The sequence below is a fragment of the Ovis aries genome, chromosome 7, assembly GCF_016772045.2.
Source record: "Ovis aries strain OAR_USU_Benz2616 breed Rambouillet chromosome 7, ARS-UI_Ramb_v3.0, whole genome shotgun sequence".
Lineage (NCBI taxonomy): Eukaryota > Metazoa > Chordata > Mammalia > Artiodactyla > Bovidae > Ovis > Ovis aries.
In genome coordinates, this window is record NC_056060.1 from 63,005,385 (window position 1) to 63,020,942 (window position 15,558).

At 46.3% G+C, this 15,558-nt stretch overlaps 1 protein-coding gene and 1 long non-coding RNA gene across 2 annotated transcripts in view; one reads left to right on the forward strand and one right to left on the reverse strand.

Moving 5' to 3' along the window:
* The window catches only part of SQOR (sulfide quinone oxidoreductase), a 53,926-nt gene extending 53,060 nt beyond the window's left edge, over nucleotides 1-866 (reverse strand). Inside the window, 1 exon segment of the mRNA XM_004010645.6 lies at nucleotides 786-866. The gene's annotated coding sequence lies outside the window, so the exon portion shown is untranslated.
* Nucleotides 867-1,268: 402 nt separating this feature from the next.
* LOC121819982 (uncharacterized) overlaps nucleotides 1,269-15,558 on the forward strand; it is a 51,274-nt gene continuing 36,984 nt past the window's right edge. The window contains exon 1 of the long non-coding RNA XR_006060392.2: nucleotides 1,269-1,531. This is a non-coding gene — a long non-coding RNA (uncharacterized LOC121819982). The remainder of the gene's footprint in view (nucleotides 1,532-15,558) is intronic.

Genomic DNA, 15,558 nt, shown 5'->3' on the forward strand with positions numbered 1-15,558 from the left:
CTTTTATTTTACACCTTCAAAAGCACTGAACCTAAAAGTGGTCCTTAGTCTCCCCAAAACTGCCAAAGCGGTACATGGCACAAAAATGGGTCAGACCCCTACACCACAGCAATGGGCAGCCCAGGCAAATCCAGAGCTCTGCTCCCTGTGTCTTTGAGTAAGAGGCTAGGTTGGGATTTTTATTATTAAAAGAGAGAAACGAAGAGAAAGGAAAGCACCCCAATTTCACCAGAGAACCCTTTCCACCAGTTCCTGTTTAGCACAGGCCCTAAATGCTCTCCATGGCCGGTTCCAGCCATAGCTGAAGGATACTTCTTGAGCCCCCGCCCCTCCCTCCCACAGGCTGTGTGGATAAACGGGCCCCACTGTGGGCAGACCAGCAGACGTCACCTCCTACCCCGGGGGGTTGAGAACCCCTTGCGCGCTGGGACCACGCCGGAGTGACACAGTCAACAAGTGGAAGATGCCAGAAATTCCTACACACCAGGGCACCAAGAAATTCCCATTCACAAGACCATGGATACATTGGTTTTTAACCTCCCCTCGCAGGGCAGCAGCTCCACGACCCCAGGACGTCACAAGACCCGGGTTCCAGCAGGGGCTGCAAGAGCTGCGGATGCGGCGGGTGGAGAAAAAAAGTGAAGCGGCATGGAACGCGATGCACTGGGGCCGCGCTGTCCCAGATGCGGGACAGAGCTGGGTTAACAATCGGCTTTAGGGGTGACCTCTCTCCCCGCCGGGTCCCTTTTCCCTCGCCAAGTGCCTGATAGCGGGATGCCTCTTACCCAGAGGTGCGCGGAGCCTCGGGCCACAGCGTTGGCGCAGTAAAAGCTGCCGCTTCCTGCGAGGGCTCGCGGCCTCTGCTGGGGCCCGTGCGGTCCCCGGGCGGAGGCTGGAGGCGGGGAGAGCGAGCCTCCCCCCGCTCCCCGGGAAAGTTCCGGGAAGGTCCCACAGCTGCCCCGCCCGGCGCCACAGCCCGGGGAACCAAGGCCAAGTGCAGGCTACACCCGGGTTTCCAGCGCGCACGGGGGACAGCCAGGGGCGCGGGTCAGGCGGGTCAGGGGCACTGCCGGCAGGGCAGACTCGCCCCTACCCGCCAGTGCACTGTGCGGTGCAGCTGGGACCCCTTGGTGCCTCAGAGGAGGGCACGGAGGCCACCTGTCGCCCCCCCTCCCCATCCCGTGTGCCTACACTGTTGCGTAACTGGGAGGGACAAAGGTGAAGGCGGGTCTGTGGATAGAGGCCTGGCGGTTTGTGTCGGGTCCTCCAGTGAGCCCTGTGCTTCTCATCTGGTCCCCAGGGCTGTCCAGAGACACCGCTTTCCCGCTCTTCTTTCACACGTAAAAGGTAACCGAGGCCCAGAGAAGCCCCCAGACTTGCCTTGGTAAGCAAGCGCCAGGGCAGCACTCTCAACCCTAGGATGGAGGTCACGGTGAGCAAGCTTTCAGACACTAATCTCCACGCAACGTTGGGTCCTACTTTCATGAATGAACATTTTCAATTGGCTGCTTTAAGTAGGTGTGAAATGCAGGTGAGTAGTTCTCCACTACGTCAGATCTAGAACCCCTTTTTATAACATATAGGATGTCCAGAAGTCTTACTGCAGTTTTAAGCTTTAATAATTTCAGATGTGAGTTAACAAACTTGCCTTTAAAAAGTGCCTTGAAAGTTTATTTCTTTTACATTTCATTCTGTGAATTTTGATTAATCTCTTTTGAATTTTTTGTTTCAACCAACTTTTTAAGGTGAAATCCTAGCAAACCAAAAATTGACGCAATCACAGAGAAGTAGGAGCCTAATAACGTTGAACTTCTGAGCCCCTCCCTCTGGTTTTGTCTTGTTAGGTTTATCTATTGAGGTAACCCTGGTTTATGACATCTGGTCCCATCACTTCATGGGAAATGGATGGGGAAAGAGTAGAAACAGTGTCAGACTTTATTTTGGGGGGGCTCCAAAGTCACTGCAGATGGTGATTGCAGCCATGAAATTAAAAGACGCTTACTCCTTGGAAGAAAAGTTATGACCAACCTAGATAGCATATTCAAAAGCAGAGATATTACTTTGCCAACAAAGGTCCATCTAGTCAAGGCTATGGTTTTTCCTGTGGTCATGTATGGATGTGAGAGTTGGACTGTGAAGAAAGCTGAGCACCAAAGAATTGATGCTTTAGAACTGTGGTGCTAGAGAAGACTTTTGAGAGTCCCTTGGACTGCAAGGAGATCCAACCAGTCCATTCTAAAGGAGATCAGCCCTGGGATTTCTTTGGAAGGAATGATGCTAAAGCTGAAGCTCCAGTACTTTGGCCACCTCATGCGAAGAGTTGACTCATTGGAAAAGACTCTGATGCTGGGAGGGACTGGGGGCAGGAGGAGAAGGGCATGACAGAGGATGAGATGGCTGGATGGCATCACCGACTCGATGGACGTCAGTCTGAGTGAACTCCAGGAGTTGGTGATGGACAGGGAGGCCTGGCATGCTGCGATTCACGGGGTCGCAAAGAGTCGGACACGACTGAGCGACTGAACACTAGTTTATATTATGTGTTCCACTTCTGTCCCTGTATACCCTACAGCACACTTATCAACAAAAATTGTTTCCATCTGTCTAATTTTTTAATCCATCCAACACTCTGTGTCTTTCAATGTGTGAATTCAATCCATTTACATTTAGGATGATTAGTTAAATGAGGACTTAATTTTGCCATTTTATCCTTTATTTTCTGGTTACTCTACATCTCCATTGTTCCTTTTCCTTTTGTTTCTGTCTGCTATTTTAGTTTTGGTGTTTTTCTGTGATATTTTTGTTTCCTCTTTCTTTTTTTTTAATGTTTCATGTCTCTGCTCTAGATTTTTGTTTTGTGGTCACCATGAGGTTTATATAAAATGTCTCATAGGTAAAATAATCCTTCTGCTGGTAGTATCTTATCTTTATTTACCTATATAGGCTTCTTCCTTTTCCTTCCCCTTCTTTTTGTTTCTGTTGTCTCACATTATCTCTTTACATTGTTACAAAGTTGAAGTATACACTAGTTTTTTTTCTGCTCTCCTCCTTAACCTTTATGCTATAATAGTGTTTAAAATCTAATCTTATTGAGAGTTGCAATTTTCTGGTTCTATGTATCACCTTGCTCAAAGTTTTATGTATTTTGCCTTTCTGTTTTCTGGTAGAAGAGCTCCTTACAAGGCTTCTTATAAGGAAGTGTAGTAGTGATGAACTCCCTCAGTTTTTGTTTGCTTGAGAAAGTGTTTATTTCTCCTTTATATGGAATGATAATTTTACTGGATAGAGTATTCTTGGGCAACAGTTTTTAATCTCTCAATATTTTAAGAATGTCATTCCACTTCCTCCTGGCCTGCAGGGTTTCTGCTGAGAAATCTGCTGAAAGCCTAATAGGGGTTCCTTTGTATGTTACCATCCTTTTTTCCCTAGTTGCCTTTAAAATTCATTATTTAAAAAAAAATAATTTATTTTTGGCTGTGCTAGGTCTTTGTTGCTGCCAGTGTGCTTTCTCTAATTGCAGGCACTACTCTCCATTGTGGTGCATGGGCTTCTCATTGCAGTTGTTTTTTGTGGTGGAGCACGGGCTCTAGACCACCAGGCTTTCGTAGTTGTAGTGCACAGGCTTTGTTGATCCATGTGGGATCTTCCCAGACCAGGGATCAAACCCATGTCTCTTGCATTGGCAGGTGGATTCTTTACCAGTGAGTCACCAGGGAAACCTCTAAAATTCATTCTTTGTCATCGACTTTTGACAGTCTTAATGTGTCTTGAAGAAGGTCTTTTGGCATGTGTATTGGATGCTCTCTTGGCTTCACAGACTTGTATATCCAGTTCCTTTCCCAGGTTTGGGAAATTCTCAGGTATTATTTAAATTCTCCACTCCCTTCTCAAGCTTTTCTTTCTGAGATAGTCATTACCCTAATGTCACACTTCCTAAAAGAGTCAGATAACTCTCACAGAATTTCCTCATTTTAAATATCTCATTCCTCTTTCCTCTTCCAGTTGTATCATTTCTAGATTTGTCCTCAAGCTCACTAATTCTTTCTTTCATATGGTCTGCTCTATTTCCGATGCTTTCTCTAATACATTCTTTATCTCATTTATTGAGTTATTCAGCTCCAAAATTTGTCTGGTTCTTTTTTTTAAAGTTGGTGGCTCACAGGTTAAAGTGTCTGCCTGCAATGCAGGAGACCTGGGTTTGATCCCTGGGTTGGGAAGATCCCCTGGAGAAGGAAATGGCAACCCACTCCAGTATTCTTGCCTGGAGAATCCCACGGACACAGGAGCCTGGTGGGCTACAGTCCACGGGGTCGCAAAGAGTCGGACGCGACTGAGCGACTTCACTTTCACACTATTTATGGTGAAATACTCCTTCTGTTCATTAATTTTATTAGTAAGCTCACTGAACTGCCTGAGTTTTCTTTTAGCTCACTGAGTTTCTTCACGAGAGCTACTCTGAATTCTTTACCAGTGTGACTGCAATATTCTATGACATTAAGTTTGGTTTCTGGAGAACTGTCATTTTCAATTTGTGGTATGTTGTTACTGTGGTTCTTTATGGTGCTTGATGCATAGTTCTTCTACCAGTGCATTTGAAGTAGCCCAGTGGTCCCCAACCTTTTTGGCATTAGGGGCCAGTTCCATAGATCATTTTCCATTGACCAGGGGGGCGGGGAATGGTTTCAGGATGATTCAAGCACATTACATACATTCACTGTGCACTTTGTGTGGGTGTGCTCAATCACTCAGTCATGTCCAACTCTGCAACCCTGTGGACTGTAGCCTGCTGGGCTCCACTGTCTATATAATCTTCCAGGCAAGAATACTGGAGTGGGATGCCATTTCCTACTCCCAGGGATCTTCCTGACCCAGAGATCAAACCTGAATCTCTTGCATTGACAGGCAGACTTTTTATACCACTTTGCCACCTTTTATTTCTATTATTACATTGTGATGTATCATGAAATAATTATATAGCTCACCATAATGCAGAATCGGTGAACTTGTTTTCCTGCAGCTGTAAATACAGATGAAGCTTTACTCGCTTGCCCACTGCTCACATCCACTGCTCACCTCCTAAGAGGCTATGGACCAGTACTGAGGGTTGGGGATTCCTGAAGTAGCCAACACCTTTCTGCCGGATTCTAACAATTCAACAGATTAGAAATTAAAGGCGTTTCTTTTGTTTTCCTGTAGGTGGCACTACAGCATAAGTTTTTGGTTTCTTTTCCATGCACTGCTTCTGATAAATTATATTCAAGAATCAGTACTTTGCACTCTCTACCACTTCCGTCAGAGATGTGGCCCTATGCCCTCCTTATCACATCTGTTCCTCTGGGGTCAGTGTTGCTGGTGTGGCTGCCTGTGCACCAGGACACTAGGCTCCTCTGTTTCACCCAGGATCCCCTGAATCACAGGCTCCATCACCACTGAGGGGCGGACAGTGGGAGCAGGCCGGGGATGGGCAGGTGCGTCTGCCATGTGGTGGTGTCAGGTTCACAGGTGGTGGACCAGGGGGCTGGAGCCAGCGGCACCTCAGCAGCTAGTGGGCCGGTGTCCCATGTACAACTGCCACTGCAGCCCAGCTTCTTGTGCTGCAGGCACTGCCATGGGCAAGGAAGCCCAAGTCCTGTGTCTGCCTCCCCTGCCACTAGGGGGCTCTCTGGGGCTGCAGTCTCAGCTGCAGGAAGGCCAGGATTACAGGCACCAATTCCACTGGTACCTCGGTTCTGCCTTTTCTCTGTGTTACAGTCAAACCACCTTTCTTTTTTTTTTTTTCATACTTAATGTTAGGGCAAGAGGGAACACCAGAAATCATGCAAGACAATTACCTGTGTGTGGAACTATCCACACAGCACAGGAGACTGGCATTCCTGGCTCCCACTCTCTAAATGCCAATAGATTATTTCCCAGTCATCTTGACAAAAATGTCCTTGAGTGTTTCCAAAATGCCCTACCTCACCTCCTAGTCTCACCATTTGAATGACATTAGAACATTCTCTAACACCATGTACAAAAATAAACTCAAAATGGATTAAAGACCTCAATGTAAGGCCAGATAACTATAAAGCTCTTAAGATAAAAACATAAGGAGAACACTCTTTGACATAAATTGCAGCAGTATCTTTTTGGATCCACCTTCTAATGAAAATAAAAACAGAAATAGCAAATAAGACTTAATTAAACTTAAAAGCTTTTGCACATAAAAAGCATGAAATAATGCCATTTGCAGCTACACTGATGGACCTAGAGATTATCATACTAAGAGAAGTAAGTCAGAGAAAGAAAAATATCATATGATATCAGTTATGTGTAGAATCGAAAAAAAAATGATACAGATGAACTTATTTACAAAACAGACTCACAGACTATGGAAACAAATTTATGATTACCAAAGTGGAATAAATTAGGAGTTAAATTAGGGATAAATTATGAGTTTGGAATTGGTAAACAGACACTAATATGTATGAACTAGATAGTCAACACAGACCTACGGTATAGCATAGGGAACTCTACTCGGTATTCTGATTAGAGTTTCAGAAAGGAATCTGGGGGGAAAATGGATATATGTATGACTAAATCACTCAACTGCTGCCTGAAACGAACACAACATTGTAATTCAGCTATGTGCATGCTCAGTCCCTCAGTCATGTCAACTCTTTGCGACCCCATGGACTTCAGCCTGCCAGGCTCCTCTGTCCGTGCAATTTTCCAGGCCAGAATACTAAAGTGGGTTGCCATTTCCTACTCCAGAAATCAACTATACTCCAATATAAAATTTTAAAATTAAAAAGAAAAGGAGCAGCAGCCCTGGTTTGAACCATAAAAAAGCAGCCTTGGTTTAGATGGGAAGGATGCAGATAGGAAAGAACTACAAGAGATGTGCTGTTTGTGCATGGTTTGAGGTTGCTGGGTATGGGGTCAAATTCAGACTTTAAAAAGATGTCCTGAGAAGATTCCACATGCTGGATACTTCTACCTATATTTATCCTATTATCTTACCCAAGACCTCTCTTTATCCTTTGAAGAAGAGCCAGGACTAGAACATCAGACAGCCAGGAAGGGGCTGAGACTTCACTCACTCACTCTGTTATTCTTTCACCGGATGAACGATCCTTTGGTCCCTCTCTGCTACACAAGCAAACCCTGTGCCTACTGCCTGGCCACACACTGCTGAAAAACTCAGACTCGGTTCCTATCCCTGTGGGACTTGCAAAGTAGTGAGAGTGCACTTTGGAAGCTGGGAAACTAGGAGACGCACTGTGGAAGGGTGGGAAGAGGATGTGATAGGCAGTGACAGTTGGGGCTGGCACTAAGAGGAACACACTCCAATTCAAGAACATCCAGGAGAAGGAGTAGTAAGCTGACAGGGCTCTGGGAAGATACACAGGCTCGTGAGCAGGAAGGGCCGGCAATAGGAATGGATGGGCGGGCGAGGGGAATAGAACAGAGACATGCACTCCCTGGAGCATAGGAAAGGGAAGGCGCAGGAGGAAAGGCATTGTGAAGGGGCTGTTTCTGCAGGCATGCAGCTTAAAATAGTACCCTCTGCTTTGCTGGATCCACAAGCCCCATCTCGTCCCTTCCTGGTAGCAAATTCTTCCCTTGGTGAGTAGCTAGAGAAGCAGCTTCAGGCCTCGGGCCCAGCAAACCCTCCCTAAGCTCCCTAGCTGAGAGAGCAGCCCAGCTGACGGGGAGCAGTCATGTGGGAATGGGAGCTGGGGGTGAGTTCCTACCGTAGGGACCCAGAGTGTTCATCCTGCTAGACCACTGCATTCTCAGAACTGGAGCGGGGTAGGCAGTCACACAGAGCATGATGACTGTGTACCATACAAGGCTTTTCTTTTTCAAGGCAGACTAACTCCTCACAAATGTACCATTTTCCTCACAGCCATGCTGCATGTCAAATAAGAACTAAAACTGTTATCCGGCTACAGGGTGACTAGAGTTTCCTTATCTGTTACAGAGAAGATGAAGTTGTTTTTCAGACTAGAAGCACTAGTGCACGTGGAGGTGCTTCCCAAGCTACAAAGGACTCTTAATCAGCACTCTTGGCTGTAGGCAAGAAACAGCTCTGGATAACTTACGCAGAAAGAGGATGTATAAAGGCTCTCAGGGGTTCACAGAACTATCAAAATGACAAAGTAATAATGGCAGGAAATGTGCACAGGAATCACTGAACTTCTACAAAATCAAAAAGCAGAAAACACAATGCCATCTTTCATCAGGAACAGCCAGGCTGCCCCTTGAATACTCCCACTGCCTTCACAATTCACTCTAAAGTGAGTGACACAAATATAAAGGAAATGAGAATTCAAGTCCTCACGGGAGTGTCCACTGACCAAATCTATGTCATAGGCCAGCTGGCAGAGGAAGGAGAGAGCATACATGGGCCTTCTGACTTCCACCTGGACTTTTATGATGAGTATTTCCCCCAGACCAGAAAAGGGATTGAAAACTAGGTTCCCAAAAGGGAAAAGGAAAATGTCAACTCTAGGCCCTGTAAATATTAGATCTTATTATATAGTTTTATACTTATATAAGCAAGGTGGTGTGATAGTAAGAACACTCTGCCCTAGAGCAACAAAGACTTCTGCCAAATACATGTACATTAGCGTGCTGGAGAATGAAGGCATGGCTTGGGCAAGCTCAGACTCTCCATCCAAAGGGATGGAGGACATAAGAGAAAGACTGGATCTGGAATCAAGCCTTTCTCAGAAACTAAGCTTCAAACTCAGTTATGGAAAACTTTTGCCTGAATTTCCTCATCTATATGATAGGAATAAATCTGTCCTCCTACCTCAAGGATATTCTGGAAGAATAAACATTATGTCTTTTGGGCCACAAAGCCCTCAGAGTATGTGGAACTATGAAGACCAGAGGTTATCTTTGGCTTCATACACCACCACTCTCAGAATGAGTTGGTGTGCCTTGGTTAACTGTATCAGTAAAATGGGTATTTTTATGAGTACCTACCTCATAGTATACTTATGAAAATTAAGAGTTAATATATAGAAAGTGATTGGTACCATATCTGGCATAAAATAAGTATTCAGGAAGGAAATCAACCCTGAACATTCACTGGAAGGACTGATGCTGAAGCTGAAGCTTCAGTACTTTAGCCACCTGATGCAAAGAGCTGACTCACTGCAAAAAAAACCTGATGCTGGAAAGATTGAGGGCAAAAGGAGGAGGCAACAGAGGATGAGGTCGACTCAATGGACATGAGTTTGAGCAAACTCCGGGAGAGAGGGAAGGACCGGGAGGCCTAGTGTACTGCAGTCCATGGGGTCGCAAAGAATCAGACATGGATTAGCAACTAAACAACAACGAATGGTAGTCACCAAAATAACTACAGCTTTATAGGTATTACTGCTATCCAGTGTTCGGATAGGCATTATATAAGGAGTTGAAGAGAAAGTAGTTCAACAGGCCTGCTCTAAGACAAACGAAATAGTATGAGTATTGGGCCTAGTATAAGAACACTAGACTACCTGACCTGCCTCTTGAGAAATCTGTATGCAGGTCAGGAAGCAACAGTTAGAACTGGACATGGAACAACAGACTGGTTCCAAATACGAAAAGGAGTACGTCAAGGCTGTATATTGTCACCCTCCTTATATAACTTATAAGCGGAGTCCATCATGAGAAATGCTGGGCTGGATGAAGCACAAGCTGGAATCAAGATTGCTGGGAGAAATATCAATAACCTCAGATATGCGGATGACACCACCCTTATGGCAGAAAGTAAAGAAGAACTAAAGAGACCCTTGATGAAAGAGGAGAGTGAAAACGCTGGCTTAAAGCTCAACATTCAGAAAACAAAGATCATGGCATCTGGTCCCATTACTTCATGGGAAATAGATGGGGAAAACATTGGAAACGGTGGCTGACTTTATTTTGGGGGGCTCCAAAATCACTGTAGATGGTGACTGCAACCATGAAATTAAAAGACGCTTACTCTTTGGAAGGAAAGTTATGACCAACCTAGACAGCATATTCAAAAGGAGAGACATTACTTTGCCAACAAAGGTCCATCTAGTCAAGGCTATGGTTTTTCCAGTAGTCATGTATGGATGTGAGAGTTGGACTATAAAGCAAGCTGAGCGCAGAAGAATTGATGCTTTTGAACTCTGGTGTTGGAGAAGACTCTTGAGAGTCCCTTGGACTGCAAGGAGATCCAACCAGTCCATCCTAAAGGAGATCAGTCCTGGGTGTTCATTGGAAGGTCTGATATTGAAGCTGAAACTCCAATACTTTGGCCACCTGATGCAAAGAGCTGACTCATTTGAAAAGACCCTGATGCTGCAAAAGATTGAGGGCAGGAGGAGAAGGGAATGACAGAGGATGAGATGGTTGGATGGCATCACTGACTCGATAGAGAGTTTGGGTAGGCTCTGGGAGTTGGTGTTGGACAGGGAGGCCTAGCGTGCTGCAGTTCATGGGGTCTCAAAGAGTCAGACACAACTGAGTGACTGAACTGAACTGATAAGAATAGTAGTAGTAATAGTGTTAGTCGCTCAATTGTGTCCAACTCTTTGTGACCCCACAGACTGTAGCCCACCAGGCTCCTCTATCCATGGGATTTCCCAGGCAAGAACACTGGAGTGGGTTGCCATTTCCTTCTCCAGAGGATCTTCCTGACCCGGAAGTTGAACCTGGGTCTCCTGCATTGCAGGCAAATTCTTTACCATCTGAGCTATAGGGAAGTCCTTTAGTATCAGAATGGTAGACTTCATTTCTCAAAGATGAGAATGATCAGAGATGTAGAAAAGCTATTTACAGTATAGGCAGATAGACTGCACTGCAAAGTGCCCCTTAGACATAAAATTGAATCTGAGAGTAGAATTGATATTCCCAAGTGATGAAGCAGAGTGGAGAAGGTCTCAATCTATCATTCAGGGCAAATAAATGCTTATGGGTGTTCCTTCTGCCTCAAAATCAAAAGAGCCCCTCCTACTCACCTTCCTCTGGCTCCCTGTCAGTGACAGTTCCTTCAAGACATCTCTTCCCAAACCTGCCTTCGTGGCAGCAGTGAGCCCCATGGTTCCCGGTTTCTGTTCCTTTGGTACTTGGTGTCATGGTTAATTATTACCCTCTTTAACAAAGTTATGCATAGTGGCACATTGTGTCTCTCCACAAAAAAACATGAAGCCACTGAGGGCAGGAACTATGTCTTCTACATCTGTTTGTCCCCAGGACTTAGCAGGGTCTTTTTCCCAAAAGTGTGTATTGGGTTCCATGGAATGGTTCCTAGGTAAGAGTATAAGTGCCCAAGGAAGCTAAAACAAGCTGCCTCAAAGGACTGTCAGAAATCTAGTAAACTTACAGCTCACATTTGATAAGCACCTGGAAAACAGTATTCAGTGAAAACCTCAGGAGGTGCGGAGCATGTGAGGATCTGAGGCCTTCCTGACCCCAGGAGCAGGTAGCAATCCTTCCACTGCTTCATCTGTGTCTTTTCTCTGCATGTTTGAACAGGACAGGAGAGTTCATCTAATGAGGGAGCACTGGGAGACCATGAAGTTGCACAGTGAGGATCTGGGCAGCAAGCACTTCCCTGGAAGGGCTGGGAACCATGTCTCCTGTCCACCAGTCACCCGTGTCATATAGAGCTACTTCTCACAGGTGCGGGGAGCAGTTCCCCCATGGACCTGTGTGCTTTCCTTCCTTGAGGGGTAACTCAAAAGAGGAAGTATTGGGGTAAATTACTGTCCTCTGAGAGCACAGAGCTGATCCCAAGGCCACGTTTTTCTCACCATCTCCCCTTCCTGCCCTCCACTGTCTACTCTATAACCCCCTTCGCCCTCAGCTCTCGTCTTGGCAGGTCCTGGTGTCTTACCTGGTGATGTGACCCAAACCTTCACTCCTGAGGGGTCTGAAAGCTTGATAATCAAACCCTCCTCGGGCTGGGTGGCTGCACATGTCTATTCACAAAGTTAAATCAGGGCAAAGGGTTCAGGAGGTGCCCACCTGAACCCAAGTCTCACACACATTTTCTCGCTCCCCTTGTGTGAAAGCAGCCTTCCTCCTCCTGATGACCAGGGTCTGTCAGACCTGCCGGCACGGCAACTCCTCTCTTGCCTGCTGTTCCCCGGACACAGAAATTTCCCACTGTCCTGTCAGTAGCTTTACCATATAGATCACTGGAATGTTTATGGTGCCCCTGGCAAGAGTGTGTTCTCTTCGGGGACCAGAAACTACAATTATTTAAAGCCGAGCTGCAGGGAAAAGCAGCACAAAACTCCACAGTGGGTCCTTCAGAATGACGGTAACCAAGCCCGTCCCTGCTTCCACCTCTTGGTCTCCAGACCCTTGATTTCTTCCTATTGAGGACACAGCACCACAGAGGTCTCCGATTTAATACACTATGTGCTGAAGGACAGCACTCCATCCTTTCAGAGTGCCTTCTGAGCTGGCATTCCAGTTGAGTTGAGAAGGCCCTCCCAAAATCCACAGGGCCAGTTACCTCTGGGTGGTGCAGTACATGACACAACCAGAGGGCCCTGGTTCCACACCAGCTGCATCTGAAGTACAGCCCCTGCTTGGATGCTCTGCTGTATGGGATTCCGTTCCTGTGGATCAGACATTCAGTAAGCCTCCAGATAGAAGGGCTGGTTGAGGATCTGTAGGCAGGATAAAGACAATATTCACTGACAGTTTGCCTCAGGGTTATGCTAACTCTCCCACCTTCTTTCATACTATAGACTGAGAATTCTGCAGTGCTGACATCCAAGAAAATATCACACTGATCCATTACACCAATGACCTCCCTATCGGGATAGGACGAGGGAGTAAGCTAGAATGCTCCAGGTCTTAGTAAGATACTTGTGCTTCCGATGGGAAATAAACCTTATGGACAGACAGAAACAGGCCATTTCAATGATGTTTTTAGAAGCCTAGTGGTCAAGGGTATTATGGGACAGCCCCTTTTAAAGCAGAAGACAAATCACTGCATCTGACAGTCATGTCTCAAAGAAGGAGTACACTGCCTCTTTGTGTTCCCCAGGGATATTTCCTGGCCCACATACTGAGTGACACAGAGGCTGCCAGCATTGAGTAGGGCCGGAGCAGGAAATGGTGTTGCAACAGGCCCAATGGGCCCAGTGCAGGTAGGCCTGTTAGCTGACCCCCATGGTGTTGGAGGGGTCAGTGGTGAGAGAAGATAGGGTAACCCCTGCCTCAATCTGTAGATGTGGGCCCACTGTAAGCTGGACTTTATACAGGACCTCATTTTTCACCTAGCCCTCAAAGGCCCCCCAATCCAACAGGATGGCCAGGATGCACCTTTTCGGTCTGTGGATATTGGCATCAACTCCAAACCTTTGTCCAATAGTACTAGTGTATAGTCATGTGACTAAATGGCCATGAGTAGACTCTTTTGAGGAAAGTCTGGAAGGACTGCCACAGTATGCACTTGTAATAGTGCTGCAGGGTCCCTCCTCCTGCTACTTCTGTGGTCACTGGGTTTCAGATCTGAAAACTGACTCAAGTCTGGGAACTGAGCATGAGATCATGATTTTTTATTAAAGTAACGGCTCTCAGCCTCTTAATCCAATTTTAGTTTGGGTTGTTGTTTTTTTAATAGGTAAAAGATTAGCAAATATAGCTCCACTGGCTAAATCCAGACAACCACTTGTTCTTGTAAATAAAGTTTTATTGAAAGACAGCTTTAAAATTGTTTACATATTGTTTAAGGCTGCTTTTGTGCTACAACAGCTGAGTTGAGCAGCTGTGACAGAGAGCATGTGACCTGCAAAGCCTAAAATACTATTTGGACCTTTAAAGTTTGCTCATCCCATTAAGAGATGCTAAGCAGCATCCTTGCTAACCATTTTGCCTCTAGATGCAAATCTACACTGCACCCCATTAGCCTTCTCCATAACCCTCTGCAGATAAAGCCCACTGACTGCCCTCTGACCTTACATTTTGAAGAGTGAGGTAATTATGGCCTCCTGACTTCTGGCAGGTAAGTGCCACCTCCTGGCCTATATCACTCCTGCAGATGCTAACAAGCTCAGTTTGTAACCATTTCTCCTTCCATCATCCCCAGCCTGCACAACTTCTTAGTAATGCTGGTATCCCTCTCATCAGTGCATTTCAATGGTTTGGGGACTGGTATATCCTCTCATGGGATGCATCCTCTAGCTGGTCTTTTGGCTTACATAAATAGAGCCCTTCCAACATGTCCGGAGAAAGTGATGGCACCCCACTCCAGTGCTCTTGCCTGGAGAATCCCAGGGACGGGGGAGCCTGGTGGGCTGCTGTCTATGGGGTCTCACAGAGTCGGACACAACTGAAGTGACTTAGCAGCAGCAGCAGCAGCAGCATGTCCACTTTCCTCAACCACTTTATTCCTTCCTGGACTGTCTTCTGGAGTGAAGGAGATAAGGTTGGGGGAAGCATCCTAAACTACTGAGCTTCATCCAAGCCAGTGTGGAGTCCCTGAGCCAAAGCTGACATCAGAGATACCCCATGTCTCCCAGGAGTGGACACTGGCTGGAAGCAGCCTGTAGGAAACATGCCTCGGTACAAATGCAGGTGGGCCTCAGAACAGTGTGGCTGGAGTGCTTGGTCAGCTATGGCCCCTCTAGTTAGAGGTGTGTGAGATGTAGTCTCATGGTTACGACAGGGGCCCAGAATGGAGGTTATGGTGCATGTGACAAAATCCACTTTAAATGCCAGTGCACATCTTTAGTAAGAGGTCTGACTTCTAAGGGGGCACAAGCTGTCAATCAGAATGACACCTCTCTTAGAAGAGGAGAGTGATCAATACAGTAAGAAGCTCCAGGACAGACTGCAAAGGCAGGGTGACTCACATGTGTCTCCCCTCCTCTCTCCTCACCATTATTCTTGCAATCCAGACAGAAAAGGATCCTCTGCCTTCATTCAGAAGTGATCTCTTCCCAGCTCCCTCACTGTGCGAGGGTAAATTCACAGACCTTAGGATTCTTCTGAGGCCAGGCTGTGAGGTAGTTAAAGGCTAGAAATATCTCATCTGAGATGAATGCTTTTGCCTAGATGCTGCCACTGTACCAAGCAGATGGACTGGTACCCTCATCAAGTGAAAACAACAGCCCACAAGCCTACGTTCATTGACTGCCATGGGATACAAGGTATCTCACGATGTTAATGCTGGAAGAGTCAGGGATCACCTCCTATCTGCATGTTTACCCCTGACAGGAAATGAAATGCTTGGAAGCCTCCAGTGAGAGAACCTGGCTTCTCATCCTGTGTTCTTTCCCCAAAGCCATAAAGATGCACAAAGAAATGAAACTGGGCAATAGGTTGAAGACCCAGCAATGCAGGCCCAGCAAGGCAACATCCATGATAGCTTCCTCAAGGTGGTGGTGGTAGTGAAATGTCCAAAAACAGCTGCAGTGGGAACGCCCTGGCCCTTCTGGAGTCACTCACTTCTCCGAGCAGCTCTGCCTTTCTTCTGTTGACTCCAGCAGCACCAGCATCTGAAAGGAAGGGTCCCGAGCCATGTCTCAGCCAGGTCCAGTCTCATTGTTGCTTGCATCTATTGAGTAAATGTGGAGCTTCACAGTCAGTCTA